This window comes from Sus scrofa, chromosome 2 (genome assembly GCF_054392235.1).
Source record: "Sus scrofa isolate SSC_HxYL_T2T_F1_AM1 chromosome 2, Sscrofa_HxYL_maternal_Yorkshire_Landrace_v2.0, whole genome shotgun sequence".
Lineage (NCBI taxonomy): Eukaryota > Metazoa > Chordata > Mammalia > Artiodactyla > Suidae > Sus > Sus scrofa.
In genome coordinates this window covers 154355263-154374873 of record NC_139384.1, presented here as the reverse complement: position 1 = coordinate 154374873, position 19611 = coordinate 154355263, and the positions used below count along the sequence as shown (strand labels likewise).

At 49.6% G+C, this 19611-nt stretch overlaps 1 protein-coding gene across 21 annotated transcripts in view; it reads right to left on the bottom strand.

Moving 5' to 3' along the window:
- Positions 1-19611, bottom strand: part of LOC146405800 (uncharacterized) — a 474542-nt gene that overhangs the window by 427507 nt on the left and 27424 nt on the right. For 19 of the 21 annotated variants that reach the window (XR_014838944.1, XR_014838942.1, XR_014838943.1 and 16 more), the window contains one exon: positions 3031-3142. The gene's annotated coding sequence lies outside the window, so the exon portion shown is untranslated. Of the gene's footprint in view, positions 1-3030; positions 3143-6985; positions 7100-7208; positions 7417-19611 lie in introns of all 21 variants that reach the window. The other 2 variants (XR_014838948.1, XR_014838951.1) reach the window with 2 other exon arrangements.

Below are 19611 nucleotides of genomic sequence, written 5' to 3'. Positions count from 1 at the left end.
AAATAAATAAAAAAATAAATAAAATAAAATAAAATTAAATTAAAAAGCTGAATAATGTTCCATTTGTGCATATCCCACCGTCTCTCGATCCATCCATCTGGCAATGTACATGTCGACTGAGTCCGCATCTTGGCTTCTGAGAATAATGCTGCCACAGACACAGAAATACTACTATCCCTCCAAGATCCTAATGTCAATTCCTTTGGGTAATTCCCACAAGTGGATCCTATGATAATTCTACTTTGATTTTTTTTTTTTTTTTTTTTTTTTTTTTTTTTTTTTTTTGCTGCACCCACAGCATGCGGAAGTTCCAGGGCCAGGGATCAAACTCATGCCACAGCAGCAGCCTGAGCTGCTGCAATGACAATGCTGCATCCTTAACCCACTGCACCACAAGGGAATTCCTATTCTGAATTTTTTGAGGCTATGCCATACTGTTTTCCGTAGCAGCTGCACCATTCTGCCTTCCCACCAAGAGCGTCCAAGGTTCCAATTTCTCCACATCCTCACCAATGCTTTTCTTCGTTTTGTTTTGTTTTTGCTTTTTAGGACCACACCTGTGGCATATGAAGTTCCCAGGCTAGGGGTCGAATCGAATCGGAACTACAGCCATTGGCCTCTGCCAGAGCCACAGCAACGCCAGACCCGAGCTGTGTCTGTGACCACAGCTCACGGCAACGCTGGATCCTTAACCCACTGAGCGAGGCCAGGGATCCAGCCCACATCTTCATGGATCCTAGTCAGGTTCGTTAACCACTGAGCCACGAAGGGAACTCCCATCTTGGTTTTTGATAACAGATGTGAGGTGGCAGATGTGAGGTGCTGTCTCATTACGGTTTGATTTGCGTTTCCCTGATGACTGAGAATGCTGATCATTTTCTCACCTCCCAGTTGGCCATTTGTAGGTCCTCTTTGGAGAAATGTCTTTGCAAGTCCTTACACCGTTTTTTAATCGGCTTATGACTTTTTTTTACTCTGGTGTTGGAAGAAGAGTGCAATCATTTAAAATGACAGCACGAAGCAACAAGGAAGGCAGTGGAAAAAGAAAACGGGATATAAACATTTTATAGGATTACTACTGATAACCAAGTTGTTTTTTTGTTTGTTTGTTTGTTTGTTTTTGTCTTTTCTAGGGCCACTCCCGTGGCATATGGAGGTTCCCAGGCTAGGGGTCTAATCGGAGCTGTAGCCACCGGCCTACACCACAGCCACAGCCACGCAGGATCTGAGCCGCATCTGCGACCCACACCACAGCTCATGGCAACGCCAGATCCTTAACCCACTGAGCGAGGCCAGGGATCGAACTCACAACCTCATGGTTCCTAGTCGGATTCATTAACCACTGAGCCACAACAGGAACTCCAATCAAGTTGTTTTTTTAATTTAGTTTTGTTTCGAGAGATAAAGGAAATAAACCTAAACTGCTAACAGTATGTTAGGGAGGTGGTATCGTGGTATCTGAGTGATACTTTTTCTCTCTTATTTCCTCTGTTGAGTGGCTCAGCAGCTAGGAATTTGCAGACAGACAGACCTGGGTGAGAAATTCACCTCCCACTGTCCACGTGTATAATTCCCGGGGCTTTCGGTAAACGCCCTGAGCCTCAGCTTCCTTATGGAGATCATATTCCCTCAGAGCTCCCATGTGGCTCAGTGAGTTAAGATCCAGCACTGTCACTGCAGTGGCTTGGGTCACTGCTGTGGTGCGGGTTTGATTCCTGGCCCAGGAACTTCTGAATGCCGTGGGTGCAGCCAAAAAAAAAAAAAAAATCCCCTTAAGTTGTTTCGAGAATTAAAACAAGAAAGCACATGGAAATACAGGGTGCTTCTGACCTGACACAACCAGTAGAGCTATTATCTATATTCTCTCTACTCTCGGTCACATTTCACAAATCATACTTAAACACTGGGATTTTTGGAGTTCCTGTCGTGGCTCAGTGGTTAACAAATCCGACTAGGAACCATGAGGTTGTGGGTTCGATCCCTGGCCTTGCTCAGTGGGTTAAGGACCCGGCGTTGCCATGAGCTGTGGTGTAGTTCTCAGACGTGGCTCAGCTCCCTCGTTGCTGTGGCTGTGGTGTAGGCCAGCAGCTGCAGCTCAAATTGGACCCCTAGCCTGGGAACCTCCATATGCCATGGGAGTGGCCCAAGAAATGGCAAAAAAAACAAACAAAAAAAAAAACACTGTTATGTTTAAGGGAGGATTAAAATTTTTTCTTTCTTTTTTTTTTTGAACGGCATGGGGAAGGTGACAGCGCTGAGCCACAGACCTTTGAGGACTAAAATTTGGATAGCCCTTGTTTTCCGCATCAGCCCCTCTCCTCGGCCCCTGCATGGTTTAACTCCGAAAGGAATGCTGTACCCAGAGCTTTACGGTGTGACACGGCGCCAGCCCCCGCTCCCTGAAATCACGAGTGAGGGTAAGATTTGCAAACTGTAAAGCACCTAAAAAGGCAACGAACCCCCTGAGTCCACCTTTACAGGATGACCCTGCAGGGACCATGTTTAAACAAAGCCCAGGTACCTGGAGTGTTTACATGAGATGCAATAATGCACCAAGTGAACTCATTAAATGCGGGGGGCGAGGGAGGGAAGAAGGAATAGAGAGAGGGCTTGTCTGTCCAGAAAACCACCATCAGAGTTCCCACCGTGGTGCAGCGGAAACGAATCTGACTAGGAACCATGAGGTTGCGGGTTTGATCCCTGGCCCCGCTCAGTGGGTGAAGGATCCGGCCTTGCCGTGAGCTGTGGTGTAGGTCACAGAGGCGGCCCAGATCCTGAGTTGCTGCGCCTGGGGCGTAGGTGGGCAACCACAGCTCTGATGGGACCCCTAGCCTGGGAACCTACATATGCTGTGAGTGCGGCCCTCAAAAGACACACACACACACAAAAAAGAATGAAAACCACCGTCACTCCTCCACTGACCCGGCCTCCGCTTCCAGGAGGAGGCGAGACTTTTGAGAGTAATGAAAACAAGAGTAATTATCTCAGAATGCCTTTCAGCCAATCGGAACAACTCCTTGAACTACTTACGTCTAATTTTCGGCAAGGCCTGTTAGGCTTCACTCCACGTCTTTTACTTTGGAGTTAATCCCCAGGTTTACTCTGGGCCCAGGTTTAGAGGAAGTCTCTCCGTTCTCAGGGGCTACGGAGAAATAGGAACAAAATAATTATTACTTTTAATGTTCACCTTGATAGTATGCTCAGGCTTCCTTTTTTTCAAATTCCAAAAGCACCTATTCAAGAAAACATGAAACTACACCTAGTTAACTGAGTATAAAATAAGCTACAAGGATGTACAGCACAGCAGAGGGAATAGAGCCAATATTTTATAATAACTATACCTGGAGGGTAACTTTTAAGACGTGTGAATCACTATGCCTGGAACTTATATAATATTACACATCAAGTAGACCTCAATTTTATTTTATTTTTTTGTCTTTTTGCCTTTTCTAGGGCCACACCCACGGCATATGGAGGTTCCCAGGCTGGGGGTCTAATCGGAGCTGTAGCTGCCAAGCCTATGCCAGAGCCACAGCAACATGGGATCCGAGCCGTGCTAGACCTCAATTTAAAAACAAAACAAAAACTTTTTGGAGTTTCCACTGTGGCACAATGGGTTAAGAATTCTACTGCCACCACTTGGGTCACTGCACAGGCAAGGGTTCAATCCCCAGCCTGGTACACTGGGTTAAAGAAGGCACGGCTGTGGCATAGGTTATATTTGTGGCTCCAATTCCAACCCTGACTCGGAAACTTCCGCATGCTGTGGGGGTGGCCATAAAAATAAAATTAAAAATAAAATTAAAAGAAAAAAACTTTATAAGGGAGGCTCAGAGGAAATGAATCTGGTTAGTATCCATGAGGTCGCAGGTCCACTCCCTGGCCTCGCTCAGTGGGTTAAGGATCCAGCACTGCCGTGAGCTGCGGTGTAGGTCACAAACTCGGCTTGGATCTGGTGTTGCTGCGGCTGTGGTGTGGACCAGTGGCTACAGCTCTGATTCGACCCCGAGCCTGGGAACCTCCATATGCCGTGGGTGCAGCTCTAAAAATACAAAAAATAAGATAAAATAAAATAAAAAACAAAACTTTTAAAAAACGATACCTAGTGAAAAGTAAAAAGAAAAAAATCCTGTTTGCTTCTTCCATCTACCAACCCTCCCTAGAGGGAACTGATGACTGGATATGCATCCTTCCAGAACTTTCTTTTGATTTTTACTTTATCTTTACAAATACAGGTGATGAGTTCACAAGTGCGCACACACACACACACACACACACAACTTTTTTTTAACATAAGTAAAATCACACTCTACTTCTCTGCTACTTGGATGTTTCACTTACTAATAAGTCAAAGGCATCTTTCCATAGCTGGACCTGCCGGCATCTGGGAAGTACTTATAGACCCTGGGGCCAGTGGGCTTGAAGCCCAGCTCACCTCCTTACTAGCGACGTGACCTTGAACGAGTCACTAAACATCTCTTTTCTTGTGTGTAGAAATATTCTAACAACAGTAACCAAAAGGCTTGTTGTGAAGATGAATGAGTACAACCATGTAAGGATGTCTCTATTGTAAAATACATAAAGCACGCAGAGTAAGTGCCCTGAGTTGGAAGTGCCTGGCGACTCAGAGGCAGAGCTGGGGTGTGGCTTCACCTCTCTCACCTGCTCACCTGCTCACCTGCTCTGGGCGGCCACGTGTGCAAAAGGACACAGTGGGGATCTGAGCAGGAGCAGTGGGGGCCAGGGTATGTGCTCTGGGTTGGCCCCTGTTAGGATGGACTTTGTTCGTTTTCTTTAATAGCCAACGGTTGTCCAGCCCTTGGAGGAACCATCATTTAGGGAGCCAGCCCCCTGCTGAGAGACATGGGTGATTTCCTACTTTGGGTGCAGCGAGCATTTGTGAACGGGCGTCTGGTACACTTGGGGCTAAGCCAACTCCAGGGGAGTTTCCAAGGCACGGAATGCCTGCATCAAGGTCATTGTCATTTTATTCCAAAAAGGATGCCTGGTTTCCCTCCAAAAGCCTGCACTAACTAACACCCCTGCCAGTGAATGGAGTATGTGTGCCGTCCCCAGGCATCTTCTCAACACTGGCAGCCTGGATTTTTGGCGTTCTCACTTCTGCACACGCCCTCTGTAAACGAAAGCTCCATCAAAACCACCAGCAATGCATGTGTCAGAGGCCCCGAGATGCCTAATCTCTGTCTTTTCTAAAAGGAAGGAGACGTTTTCTCGACTCTGACAGATCTTCCGTTGCCTGGACACAGCCCTTGGATAACATTGCAAAACACAAATAAAACGTCCCCGGACGTCCTCCAGAGAAGCTCAAGGGGGCCCACGTGAGGCCCCGCGCTTCGCTCTCCATCACATGCAAGAAGAGTTTCAGAGCAGCTGGTGTTTTTCCCGGTAGAGATCAGAGCCAGCATTTGTATATAAATATTATCCCAGGGCTGGAGGGAGAAGTGAATCGGGCTGGAAGCAAAGGCTGCAACAACCCGGTTGTCTTAGTAATTGGGGCAGGGGGTGGGGGTAAGCGCTCCCTTGTCCCTGCCCTGAGCTCCCCATCAAAAGCACAGCACAGGCTCTCCCCATCTCCCCATCGGGGCAGCCCGTCATGACACAGAGGTGGAAGCTGGTGCAGGGCTTGGCTGGAAACCTACGCCAGGCAGCAGGGAAGTGGGGCAGAGAGATGCGCTCCATCTGCGGGGCTCAGCCTGGGGTTTTGCCACCTGCCCTGCACAGCTGGCGCGTGACAAACCTGCAGCCACGGATCCTTAGACGATGGCTCCTGTCACATAACGACAAGGTCACCACTGACGCTCCACGGTTCTGCAGCACGCAGTGACTCCTAGCTGTGCTCAAGGACCTCTTGGAATTGAAGGGAGTTGTTAAGGGGGGGGTGGGCTCTCGCCCACAAGGGCCCTCCCGACATTCTCGGCAGGAATGTCAATAATTTTGAGGGTTGCCCCTGCTAAACCCTGCAAGCCCCAGAGCCATGCATCTTCCAGACTTTACTTTCAGCCTATTGCATGGCTCAAAACCACTCACCTTGCTTCTTCCAACTCTCGCCTCTCCTACGACCCCCGGAGCAGGGACCCAGGTCAGATCAGGGAGGGAGAGAAGGCGGGAGAGCCTCTGGAGTGGTGGATTCCATGGATCAGAGAGCATTCCAGGGACCCTGGCTTGTGTCCATAAAGGAGGGAATCACTTAGATGACTAGCTCAGGCTCTCGGAAGTGAGTTAAACTGCCCCTTCTGATTCAGCTCACGTCGGGGGTCAGCAGGATGGAGAGGACGCCCAGGGACTCAGGGTCTCCCTTGGGTGTGACGAGAGGCAGCGTGCAGGACGGGAAAGGGACTTAAGCTCACTAAGCCTGGGATTTCTTTCCTCTGAGAGCCGGGGGCTAAACCCCTCAAACACCCCTGCATTTCATTAAATCCACAAAGCAGATGTTTAGTGTGGCCTGTGCGTCCCGCACCGCGTGGGCACGGCCGTAAACAGAACACCACCTGCCCTCGGAGTTCACCTGCCCGACGCTAGGAAGCGTGTCCTGCTGACTCCCCAGGAAGCAGGTTCTCGGAGGTGATCAACCAGCCAGCAGGTCACGACGCTTGCGAATGGGCTGCAGGGCTCCACAGCACTGCCCTTTACCAGAACAAACCAGACCAGGAACAAGAGCTACTACCAGGTGCTGGGCGGAGCTCACAGCCCTGAAGCTTCAGAGCCCTTGCTTGTGGCGGCGCCTTCCAGGGCGTCGTGTTGGGATGTGATCTTGGATTTCTCCAAGCTTTGCCAGAGTCAAGCCTTAACCACAAGGGGGAAAAGCACGGTGTGTCCTCATTCCAGCTTCCCTCTGTCACTCGTGCCCACCCACTGGGTGATGTGCCACTGGCCTCTGGCATGCAGGGACTTCCCAAGCAGGAGCCAAACTGGGGGGACATCGAGTTTGCATTTAGCGGGCTGTGTTCATGTGGTTCGCAGTTACCTTCACTAGTGCTGAGTTACTGTTAACCTCCAGGCCAGGCCCGGCTCCCAGGCGTCCTCCTGCACCCAGGGTCCACCAGCTGCTTCCTGACGCTGCAGCAGTGTCAGCACTGCCCTGTGAAGAGGCCCCACACTGCCCAACACTGACAAGCACAGAGGAAAGTAGGAGGAGGGTTTAAAATGTAGAGCCAGGGAGTTCCCATGCTGGTGCAGCAGTAACAAACCTGACCAGGTTCCATGAGGACACAGGTTCTATCCTTGGCATCGCTCAGTGGGCTAAGGATCCGGCACTGCCGTGAGCTGTGGTGTAGGTTGCAGACGCCGCTCAGATCTGGTGTTGCTGTGGCTGTGCCACCAGCGGCTGCGCCACCAGCGGCTGCAGCTCTGATTCAGCCCCTAGCCTGGGAATCTCCATATGCCTCGGGTGTGGTCCTAAAAAGACAAAAAAAAAAAGTACAGAGTCAGATGCCAGCCCCTAAGAGGAGAGGAGCTTCCACTTCCTGGACCTGTGAAATCCAAAGTAGGAGGTTTGCATCCCCTGGTCTAGGGAAGTTCTCTTTCATCAGAAACATCCTGCATACATACAATTACAACACAAGAGAGCTTCTTGTTCCTTTTTGATGGGAATCATAAAAAACAGAACTTGCCAAAATTCCTCTGTTTATGGTCCACGAACAGGTAATAATACTACAAACAGCACATATGTCTGACTAGCGTAGCTCATTTTCCAAATCTAAACTGTCAATAACAAAAAGCAAATGCTGACCAACCATGCCCGAGAAAAGGCTGAATTCTCCTCTAGTCTCTCTCCAGAAAATTACTTTACCTTATTTTATTTTTTGCTCTTTAGGGCCACACCCGTGGCATATGGAAGCTCCCAAGCTAGACATCAAACTGGAGCTGCAGCAGCCAGCCTAGACCACAGCCACAGCAACACCAGATCCAAGCCACGTCTGCACCCTACAACCACAGCTCACAGCAATGCCCGATCCTTAACCTACGGCACCAGGCCGGGGATCGACCCGTGCAGCTTCAGAGATTTTTATCCTGATGCACCACAGCAGAACTCCAAGGTGACTTTTAAAATATGTAAATTGGTACAACTCTTTTCTCACGATATTATTAATTAATTAATTTAATTTATCTTTTTGGCTGTGCTCATGGCATGTGTAAGTTCCCGGGCTTGGAATCAAACCCGTGCCACAGCAGTAACACCACCAGATCTTGAACCCGATGAGTCACCAGCGTCTCTCCTCTCACTCTCAATAAATATTCACTTATAGTCTTATTATTGGACTTTTCATTTAGTATCTATTTATATATGTACTTTCGAAATTATTATTTCTCTTAAAAAGAGCTCTCAAATTGTTCGAGCTTCAGGTCCCCATAAAAGCTCGATCCTCCCCTGCAGGCACCATCTCCTGAGCAGGGATGATGTGCCAGGAACCCAGGAATGCTGATACATTCCTCTACATGGATTATCGAATTTAATTCTCAATCAGCCCACCAAGGTAAACCGAGGCTTGAAGCATTCATTCTACACAATGCAGCTCCTTCTGCAGGGGTGTAACAAGGATTCGGAATCACATAGCATAGGAAGCAGTGCCCACATACAGAATGAGAACTATTATGACAAATTCCTGGGTATCCTCCCTCAGCCCAAGTTTCCTCTATTAAAGGAGGAAAAAGAGATTCAAATATTTCCATGGGTACAGAGGATATTGGTAAAGATACATAGTGTGGAGTACCAGTCATGGGTCAGGGGAAACGAATCTGACTAGCATCCATGAGGACACGGGTTCGATCTATGGCCTCACTCAGTGGGTTAAGGATCCAGTGTTGCTGTGAGCTGTGGTGTAGGTCGCAGATGCGGCTCGGATCTGATGTGGCTGTGGCTATGGTGTAGGCCAGTGGCTGTAGCTCCGATTCGACCCCTAGCCTGGAAACCCTCCATATGCCGCAGGTGTGGCCCTAAAAAGACAAAAAAAAAAAAAGATACACAGAGTGCGGGTAACAATGCCTGCCTCTGTGGAGGGGAAAAGGGGGAAGGAGACATATCCCACTTGTACCTGCACATTTTTAAACAAGTTCATGAGTGAGAGGCACTTGGCACAGTGCTGGCCCATGATAAGTGTCCAAATCCTTTCCAGCTGGATTTAGTGTCTACTTTACATGATACCTCCTACCTGTGCCAGGGGCTCTAGTACACCATTGCATTCAATAATCCCCACATCTCTATGGAATAAGTGCTAGTCTCAACCTCATTTTGCAAATCTGAAAACAGTGGCACAGAGAGGTTAAGTAACATACCCTAGGTCACACAGCCTATGGGGCAGAGGCCGGGATGAACACCCAGGCCGGGTGACTGTAAAATCTGACCAACACAAAGTGGCCTTACTGGTCCGCCTCCCAATATGCTAGGATGGCGCCCCAACATGTTTTCACTCTTCGGTGAGTCTCCAGTGACTTTCATGTATGGCCAGACAGCTTCTGGGGAGCCACGAGTGGAAGACAGGGAAGGGCTGTCACGCTGTCACCGCAGACGTGGTGGCAGCAGGAGAGCTCTTGAGGGCTTATTACCCGGTGAGAGATCAAGAAGGAAGCGAGGCGAGGAGGAAAGAGGAAGGAAAGAAACACGTGTAAAGTGTCTACTCTTTTTTTTTTTTTTTCTTGGTCTTTTCTAGGGCTGCACTCAGAGCATATGGAGGTTCCCAGGCTAGGGGTCCAGCTGGAACTGTCGCCGGCAGCCTAGGCCAGAGCCACAGCAACGCGGGATCCGAGCCGCGTCTGCGACCTACACCACAGCTCACGGCAACGCCGGATCGTTAACCCACTGAGCGAGGCCAGGGATCGAACCCGCAACCTCATGGTTCCTAGTCAGAGCCGTTAACCGCTGCGCCACGACGGGACCTCCAGAGGTGTCTACTCTCGGGCGCACCATGGACTCAGCCACTTCTCGCCAATCCTCCCAAAGGTGCAGGGACGTTCCGGTTATCCTGGGGTTCACTTCCGCGCTGAGCAGACGGGCTGGGAGAGCTCCTGAAGCTCCTAGGCGGGGGGCCTAGAAAACAGAGGCCCTGGGGTGGCAGGTCTCCGAGAGCAGAGCAGCCCCCAGCCCTCCCTCCCTGCTCTGGCTTTCCCGGGCTCATGCAGCCTCGGGCAAGTAGGTCAACACGGCCCAGCTCAACTCAGCAGGCCTCGGTGGCCTCTGTACTACTGGAGATTCTCTGGCAACCAGAGGGCTCCTGAGTCTGCGGGCCAAAGCGGGAACCCTTTCCCACAGGGAGAGAGAGAGATGGGTAGGTGGGCCCGTGAGCTCTGCGGCACAGGCAGCCAGGGGCCCAGGAGCCTAGAGGCGACTTCGGAGAATAAATCAGTCTTAGAATTTCTGCGCTGTTCAGAGGGGCTGAGCAGGTACCCTTCCAGCACGTGGCCTTTGCCACATCTTTGAGGACATCACCTGCCCTGCGCCTAGGACAGTCCACACAAGTGTCTTGGACTGCTGACAGCTTCCAGCAACAGCCACCTAATAAACATCTTTTCTCGTCATAACTATGTGATCTTGAGCAAGTCACTTAAGCGCTGTGATTCACCGTTTGCTTATCTATAAAATGAAGATTAGAAAAGAGTAAATGTTTCTATACGGTAACGCCAGAGTGCAGGTACCTTGAAGTGAGGTACCACTCTTCAGATTCACCTTGGCATGTCCTTGAAGGTTATCTTCCTAGGAAGGGGCATGGAGTTCCCGAGATGGTGCAGCGGGAGCGGTGACATCTCAGCAGCCCCAGGACGGAGGTTCCATCCCCAGCCCGGCACAGTGGGTTAAGGATCTAGCGTTGCCGCCGCTGCAACGCAGGTCACAACTTCGGCTCAGATCTGACTCCTGGCCCAGGAACTCCATGCGCCTCAGGGCAGCCAAAAAAAAAAAAAGCAGAAGTGGTTCAGCAGATTCATGCATTCGAGGCAGAACTGGGTACCACAAAACAGTCTGATTTATGGGCTATTCAGACCTGAGTTCACATGCTGCCTCTGTCACTCACTTTCCATCAGGAAACTTTTCAGAGTTTGGTCTCACTCCTAACTACACCTCCAGGGTCCTGTGTGCAAAATTCTAGGGGGAGCCGTTCTCAAAGTGTGATCATGGAGCGAGGCACCACAGGGCCTCCGGGTGGGCTGTAAAGACTCAAGGTCACGGTGAGCATAAAGTGGGCTCGCACAGGCTGGCTCGGAGTGAGCACAAACACAATCTAGAAAAGGCATAAATTAGAAGATGCTAAACTCATGGACCAGCAGACTAGGTCCACCACGCACTATTCCAAAGCTTGAAACTTTTGCTAGCAGGCAAAGATAATACCATAAATTTGAATTTTCAAGGGCTCACTCCTTTTTCTGGTTGTTCCAGGGAAGGTTTTATGAAACACGATTTTTTGTTTTGGGTTTTTTTGTTTTTGTTTTTTTCCCAATTGCGAATGAGGAAATGGTTCCATTACCAAAGACATAGGAATTTATAACACCCCTCCCCAAAATGGTCTCTTCATACACGTGAATCTTAATCTTCATTTCATACTGATAAGAGGCGGAGCTGTCATAAACAATTTTTTTTCTTTTAAATCTGTCCTGTCATTCTAAGAACTCAATGCTATTCGCAGATGCTCTCTTAAAGGACTCAAGGTTTTCTACATTTGAACAAAAAATGTGTTGTAACCACTGTCTAAACTTAAAAAAAAGATGTGTAACAGTACTGTACTTCTCCAGGCAGAGGCTCAGAAGATTCTTTTTTATTTTATTTCATTTCTTTTCTCTTTTTTCTCTTTTGGTCTTTTTTTTTTTCAGGGCTGCACCTGCGGCATATGGAGGTTCCCAGGCTAGGGGTCGAATCAGAGCTGCAGCTGCCAGCCTACACCACAGCAACAGCAACTCAGGATCCAAGCCACATCTGCAACCTACATCACAGCTCACAGCAACGCCAGATCCTTAACCCACTAAGCGAGGCCAGGGATCGAACCCCAGTCCTTGTGGACACTAGTCAGGTTCGTTAACGACTGAGCCATGGCAGCAACTCCCTAAATCTTGAAGATTTAATGGGGGACTGTGAGCTACCATCTCCATCCTGAGCCAACAAGATAAAAACCCACCTTCTGGAGTTCCCTGGTGGCTCAGTGGATTAAGGATCTGGTGTTGTCACTTCTGTGGCCCTGGTTGCTGTTGTGGCGTAGGTTCAATCCCTGACCAGGGAACTGCTATGGGTGCTGTCAAAACAAAACAAACCAAAACAAAGCAAAAACCACCTCCTACCTGGGGAATTTTTTTAGGAAACAAGTTCTGATTTTCTCTACCAACCACTCTGCCTTTTTTTTTTTTTTTTTTTTTTGTCTTTTTTTTGCTATTTCTTTGGGCCGCTCCCGCGGCATATGGAGGTTCCCAGGCTAGGGGTTGAATCGGAGCTATAGCCACCGGCCTACGCCAGAGCCACAGCAATGTAGGATCCGAGCCACGTCTGTGACCTACACCACAGCTCACGGCAACGCCGGATCGTTAACCCACTGAGCAAGGGCAGGGACTGAACCCGCAACCTCATGGTTCCTAGTTGGATTCATTAACCACTGCACCATGATGGGAACTCCCACACTCTGCCTTTCTTTAGAAATGGTTTCTCCAAGTGGGGCCAGCCCAGCTGGAACATCTGCATCTAACCTGCATTCTTCGTATACCTGAGATTTACCTGCAAAGCATCCCAGCGTATCTGGAAGAAGAGGCCTGGATGAGATGGACCAGAGGGACAGAAACAAATGCTGGACTGACGGAGGAGAAAGGTGCCAGGAGTCCAGGTGCATCTCACCGCTTCACAGCTGGGCTTTGGCAAGTCTCCTGTAACATGGAGATGAAAACGCCTCCCCTTCCTACCTAAGGAGAAATGATGCTTCTCTACCCCCCTCCCTGGAGCTGAGTGCTGCCGCCATCGTGACCCAGCCCCACAGCAAGTCACACGGCTGAAACGATGACCAGTGGTGGAGGGTTAAGGACTCAGGTTCCGAGGGTCAAGACAGGTGAGGGCGTGTGCACGGGGTGCTGCTCTCAGCTGCAGTGTGCACCTGCTTCCAACAGCCCAAACCTTCTGCTTCCCACCCTGTGTCCCTTTCCTGCCACCGCTGCTCAGCAGCCCTTAGCCAATGACCTTGCCCACAAAAGCCCCAAAGGAGACAAGGGTACCCCAAGGATAATTCAGGGAATCTTAAGCTCCCATTTTAAACAGTAATTAGGAAGGCTATAGAGGCACCCAGGCAAAATGTCTATACTCCAACATGGAGTGAAAAAGAGAAAAATCATACCTATTGCTGAGTTTGCAGACTTTCAGTGGAGTGTAACCGGGCTTTGAATCCCAGTTTTGCTAACCATGATCACGTGACCTCCCAGACCTCAGTCTCTTCATCAAAATCATAGGGATAAGAATTCCTTCCTGGAGTTCCCGTCGTGGCTCAATGGTTAACGACTCTGACTAGGAACCATGCGGTTGCGGGTTCGATCCCTGGCCTTGCTCAGTGGGTTAATGATCCAGCGTTGCCATGAGCTGTGGTGTAGGTTGCAGACGTGGCTCGGATCCAGCGTTGCTGTGGCTCTGGCGTAGGCTGATGCTACAGCTCCAATTCAACCCCTAGCCTGGGAACCTCCATATGCCACGAGAGCGGCCCAAGAAAATGTCAAAAAGACAAAAAAAAAAAAAAAAAAAAAAAAAAAAGGATTCCTTCCTCCTAGAGTTACTGCAGGAACTTTGTGGCAAATACGCTAATAGGTTTAAGCACAATCCAGGTTCCTGGTGAAAGAGTTCACATTATGACCATATATTCAAGGATAAAGATAAGAATGAATTCCTGCATCCTTTAGAGAGAAAAAAATAACAGTATATTTGCGGGGGGTTTTTTTGTTTTTTTTGTTTTTTTCATTTAAGTGTGTTATAATAGGAGTTTCCACTGTGGTGCAGTGGAAACGAATCCAACTGGTATCCATGAGGAAGCGGGATCCATCCCTGGCTTTGCTCACCCGCACTGCCTGTGAGCTATGATGTAGGTCGAAGACCGGGCTTGGATCCTGAGTGGCTGTGGCTGTGGTATAGACCAGCAGCTGCAGCTCCAACTGGACTCTAGCCTGGGAAATTCCGTATGCTGTGGGTGCAGCTCTAAAAAGAAAAAAAAAAAAAAAAAAAAAAAAAGGGAGTTCCCATTGTGGCTCAGCAGAAACAAATCTGACTAGCATCCATGAGGACACAGGTTTGATTCCTGACCTTGCTCAGTGGGTTAAGGATCTGGTGTTGCTATGAGCTGTGGTGTAGGTCACAGAAGCAGCTCGGATCCCGCATTGCTATGGCTGTGCTGTAGGCCAGCAGCTGTAGCTCCGATTCGACCCCTAGCCTGGGAACCTCCATATGCCACAGGTGCAGCCCTAAAAAAAAGAATAAATAAATAAATAGCAAGAAAAAAGATTGTTATAATATCTTAGCAAAATACATAAACATCAATTGGACTAGAATCTTGTGGATTAAAATAATACAATTAAATAAGATTCCAAAAAATAATAATAATAATAAGATGCCTCTGACCACAACCTCATGCTAGGAGGTGCGGTTACTAAGAGGTCTGCTCTTGGGACACTTTATCCAAGAATCAGAAAAACACAGAGCCTCCAGCACTTTCCCAAGTCAAGCCCAAGCAAATCTTCAGCCCTGTTAGAACGTGCTGGAATCAGCTTTCCTAAGGAAATCTTCCATGTTCAACGAGGGGCAGGGCGTGGCGAGGAAGTAAGGCCAGAGTGAGAAGGGCAGATTCCTCACTGGAGAACATAATTAGCCTTTTGGATACATACTTAGAGCCCCTCACAAAGCTTTCCACTTTGGTTCCAGAACCATTCGGTGCTGTGGGGTCCCACTGCCTGGGTTTGGGAACCAGGCTCCAGCAGGACTGCTAGCAGCAGGCAGGCTTTGCTTTGTTTCGAAGCAGTTATCAGGGGAGACAGGCTCAATTATTTCCCTCACTTGGGGTCAACAGAGACAGGACGAATAATGGGTCTGAGCCAGAGAAGCAAAGGTTAAGGTCAGGGGGAGAGAGGGAACTGAGAAGGGACCTTCTCTGGCCCGCCGTGCCCATGGAAGCATGATGCCAGGGAGGGTGGGCAAGGACCAGAGGGCATGGGATGCTCGCCTGCTCCTGCGAGACTGCTCCCAACAGAAAGTTCTCGAGGACCAAGACTGCATCTCCTGTATGACTGTCCCTCAACGTCCCACGTGGAAGGAGCTTCCTCGTGACCTCACCTAAATGGTTGGGCATCAGCAGGGATGCAGTAAGCTGGGGGCCCTCTCGGCCTCACGCCTTTGCTCGGCACAGCCCCTCCTCTCCAATAATAACAGCTCACATTACTAAGGGCCTCCTCCTGCCCGGCGCTGTGCTAAACCCCTGGCACTCAGCACTGCATGTCACCTTGCCAACAACTGGGCGTTAGGGACGTTACGATTCCATCTGATGAATGAGGAAATGAAAAGGTTCTCTTCTCTTGGAGAAGGTTCTAGGACTTGCCCAAGCTGTGAAGCAGCAAAACCACCGAACCCAGAGCCCAAGCGCTCAAGGACTACGCGTTCCCTGCCTTTTCATCTCCCTTCTTTCTCCTCTGCTTATGCCAAAGGCTTTCTCAGCCTCCCTCCTTCCCCCCACCCCCCAGATCAGATCCACTCTCTTCCGGGGGGTGGGGGCGGCGCAGGAGGTCGACCTCGGAAGAACAAGGCCTCTCAGGTGGAGGTTACTGTTTCTGAGATTTCTCAAGAACAGGAAACTTCCCGGGCTGTGCCTGCAATAAATCCAAGCCTTCCTTCCTTTGTGATTTCACCCCGGGAGCCACGCTCCAGGATGACTCATCTCCAGGCCGGCAGGAGATCTCCTCTGGAGACTGGAGGTGACCTTGGCTGGGCACTCACATCCTGTGCCTGTTTTCCAGTCTGTCAAACGGGCAAGCCCCAGCCTCCCTGCCAGGCTTATCGTGGAAGATCAGGGCAAACACAAAGCTTGTGGAAAACCATTATAAAAAGAGAACGCCAAAGACCAACAACCCCCGCACCTATATCCCACGTGCCAAACTCTTATCTAAATCCTCTCCGATCTCATTTCTGGCTGCAAAGGTTCACCTACACTCCTGCCCTCGCCTCCTGGACGGGCAAACTGGGATTCCTAGAAAAAGGACAGGTGCCATGGATAATAGCCTTTTTTTCCCCAGATTGATGAGTTTCCCCTTTAGCTCCCCGTCACCCCTCTATAAGCACACACGTAAGACAAATGACAGCTCACAGTTGCGAAGCCCTCGTGAGGTATGCATTTTCCACCCATTTTTCCTTCACTTCATCTTTGACGAGCCCCACTTGACAGATGAGAAAAAAGGTTCAGAGCCGTTGATCATGGACATGAAAGGTCACACAACCAGATGTCCAAGCCCAGATTCCAGATCCGGTCTGTCAGTTATATCCACCACTACCCTACCTGCACTTAGGTCTTTCAAAACTGATGAGCAGAAACACCCTCTTACCACCTTTCCCCTGATTTTTCTCCCTAGTTCTTAGCCGCTTTAGTAATGACCTCACGGCCCTGCTCCTCCCCCAGCCAGGTAGACTGTAAATCCACTGAGGCAGGGAAGTTTTTTTTGCATGTCTTGCCTCTGCTGGGTCTGCCCAGGGTCTAAAATGATGCCTGACACATAAAAGGCGCTTGATCATATTTACTGAAGAAGTGAATGTGGCCCCAAAGCCTCATCAGCTACGTTCAGCTGTCCTTTCTACTCCATTTGGAAGCTTTGGGCGGCATTCTGTCCATCTCAGTACTTCTCACCCCTCTCAGAGTCTGGAAGGATACGTCGGGAAATACTCCAGATTAACTCTTTCTGCGTGGTTGTGGAGTCACTGTCTCTGCTCCCCTCGACAGAGAGGGGGCTGAGGGGGAAAGCGAGGAGAGCTATGGCTGCGGTCCAGCCCCCGGGGTCCCGCGCCACGGAGCCGATGGACAGGCAGGCTCACAGCCTGTCGGGCAGGTCCCCTCCCTGGCTTTCCTTTGCTCTGTTTCTGACTCATCTTCCCCAGGCTGTGGGAAAGCGGTCTGCCTGAAGCTTCACAAACACTGCCTAGCGGCCAGCTGAGCCAGTGCTGGAAATGATGGGGGGGTGGGGGAGGATCTAATTAAGCAGAGTAGCCGATAGTGTCAGGAAGAAAAAGCCAGCAAGTGGCAATTTGGATATCTGCCTGCAAACAAGGCAGAGGACTACCGCTTTCTCCTCTGGCTCCTGTTTGCCCTGTAAATCTCGGCTCACTCATCCAAGGGTTTTCATTATCGCTGTATAATACGACATGCTGGGTCGGGCCCATCATGGGGAAATTAAAACCACGGAGGGAGGTGGAGGGATCCCGTTTCTCTTGTTTACACTAATCTGAAGGTGTTTCTCCCCCTCCTGCCATAAACACCACATGGGGTTTTCCAGCATCAAACAGATTCCCTTCCTCCACTCATAAAAAGGAACTTCAGGCTCCGAGCTCTTCCCCCAGAACCATGGAGCCAGGAGCTAGGAGCCAGAACCTGAGCTTACACCCCAAGAAATCCTCAGCACCAGCTCATGAATCAAACACCAGCTCGCTAAGGAGAGTCCCCGAGGGGCAAGCGATGTGATGGTTGAGAGGAGCCTTTGAATTGCAGCTCCACTACCTGCCAGCTGTGTGATCTTGGGCAAATTACTTAACCTCTCTGAACCTTGGCTTCTTCCAATCAAATACAGCGATAACAGGGTTAAAAGTATAATGTAAAGCGCTTAGCACATGACACACTGCGCTATGCAACATCTCCTGGCCAGCACGGTCGCCGGTCGCCGTCCCAAACGCTAAAGCAAACTTCTGGAAAGGAAAGCCGCATGGCTCCGTCCTTCCCTTCCTGACCAACTTAAATAAAATACAATATTGGTCCCTCCTCTCATACACACACCCTGCAATTCCCTCCCCCACCCCCCGGCCCCAGGCTTCATTTTAGGCTATAGCTCAAAGGACTACCTGACAGTTCATGCACACAGTTTGAAAAACACGGTTTGAACTGAGCAGGTGCATTTATACGCCGATTTTTTTTCCTATAAATATAGTATCTGTATTTTCATTTTCTAGATCTTTAAATGAATTAATTGTACGGGAACATTCGTGTTCAATTAGTGACCACACATGTGGAATTCAAAGAACTAAGGGCCTGAGTCTTGATTCTACCCATACTGGTTCAGCTTCCTGTCCTTGGATGAGTCATTTACCAAAGCCTTGGTTTTTGAGGCTGAGATAGCGGTACTTGGATTTGCAACTGAGTGGGGGTCAGAACTTCTAACCCCCGCATAAAAAGTCAAATCTATACACACACACACATAATTTAAATGTATTTGTTTATAAGTACATTTATTAATAAAACACACGCACACACATACACACACATACACACACAAATGTTTTTGTCTCTTTCTCCTAAAAGATAAACTCCAAGAAGGCAAGGCTTTTGATTTGTGACTGCCGTATCTCCAGCACCTCTGATAGAAGTGCCTGGCATAGAATGGGCATTTTTTTTTTTTTTTGTCTTTTTGCCTTTTCTAGGGCCGCTCCTGCAGCATAGGGAGGTTCCCAGGCTAGGGGTCTAATCGGAGCTGCAGCCGCCAGCCTACCCCAGAGCCACAGCAGCGCGGGATCCAAGCTGCATCTTCAACCTACACCACAGCGCACGGCAACACCGGATCCTTAACCCACTGAGTGAGGCCAGGGATCGAACCCGCAACCTCATGGTTCCTAGTCAGATTCGTTAACCACTGAGCCACGACAGGAACTCCAGAATGGGCATTTAATAAATATTAACTGAGTGAATAAACAGAAGCTGTTCTTCTGATGATGGCCTCATAGGCCAGAGTGCTTCACAGCAAGGAGCCAAGAAACATGAGATGACCTGCCTTCCGGTCCCTGCGTCTCTAGAACGGAGCGGTGGGGACCCTGGGAGCCCTAACTCCTGGTGTCTTGTTCTACCTTGAGCCAGCCTGCTCAGACCAAGGACTCGGCAAGCTGGTACTCTCTCCTCCTCATCTGGAGACTGGAAACAATGAAGCAGATGGCTCTCCCTCCCCCGTGATCCAAATCCGGATGCCCCAGTGACTGGCAATCTATAAAAGCAAAAAGGACAGGTGGAGATACCGCAGCCGCTCTGGAAATCCATCAACAAATGTGCTCAGTGTTGAGGAACTGCGGACAGCTGCAGCAGGAAGGAGCCAAAGGCCACTGCACTCCTTTCTCACAATCCACCGGCACCAGCGGAAGGCAAGCACTATAGCCCCATTTTCGGGGTGCCTGGATGACTTCCTCTTAACACAGACCCGGGGACCCCGTGGGGAAGAATGGAAACTCCAGCTCCACCATTCCTAGGTGCCAACTTATCTGGGAACCAACTTTTCATCACTTAGGATCCTTCTTAGGAGCAAATGAGAAAGCCCAGATACAGCCCCTGGCACCCTGCACGGTACAGAGCAGGCACGCAATGACTTGAAGCATTCTGCAGGACACTGATGATGCCCAGAGGCAAATACAAGCCACCCTCCCCC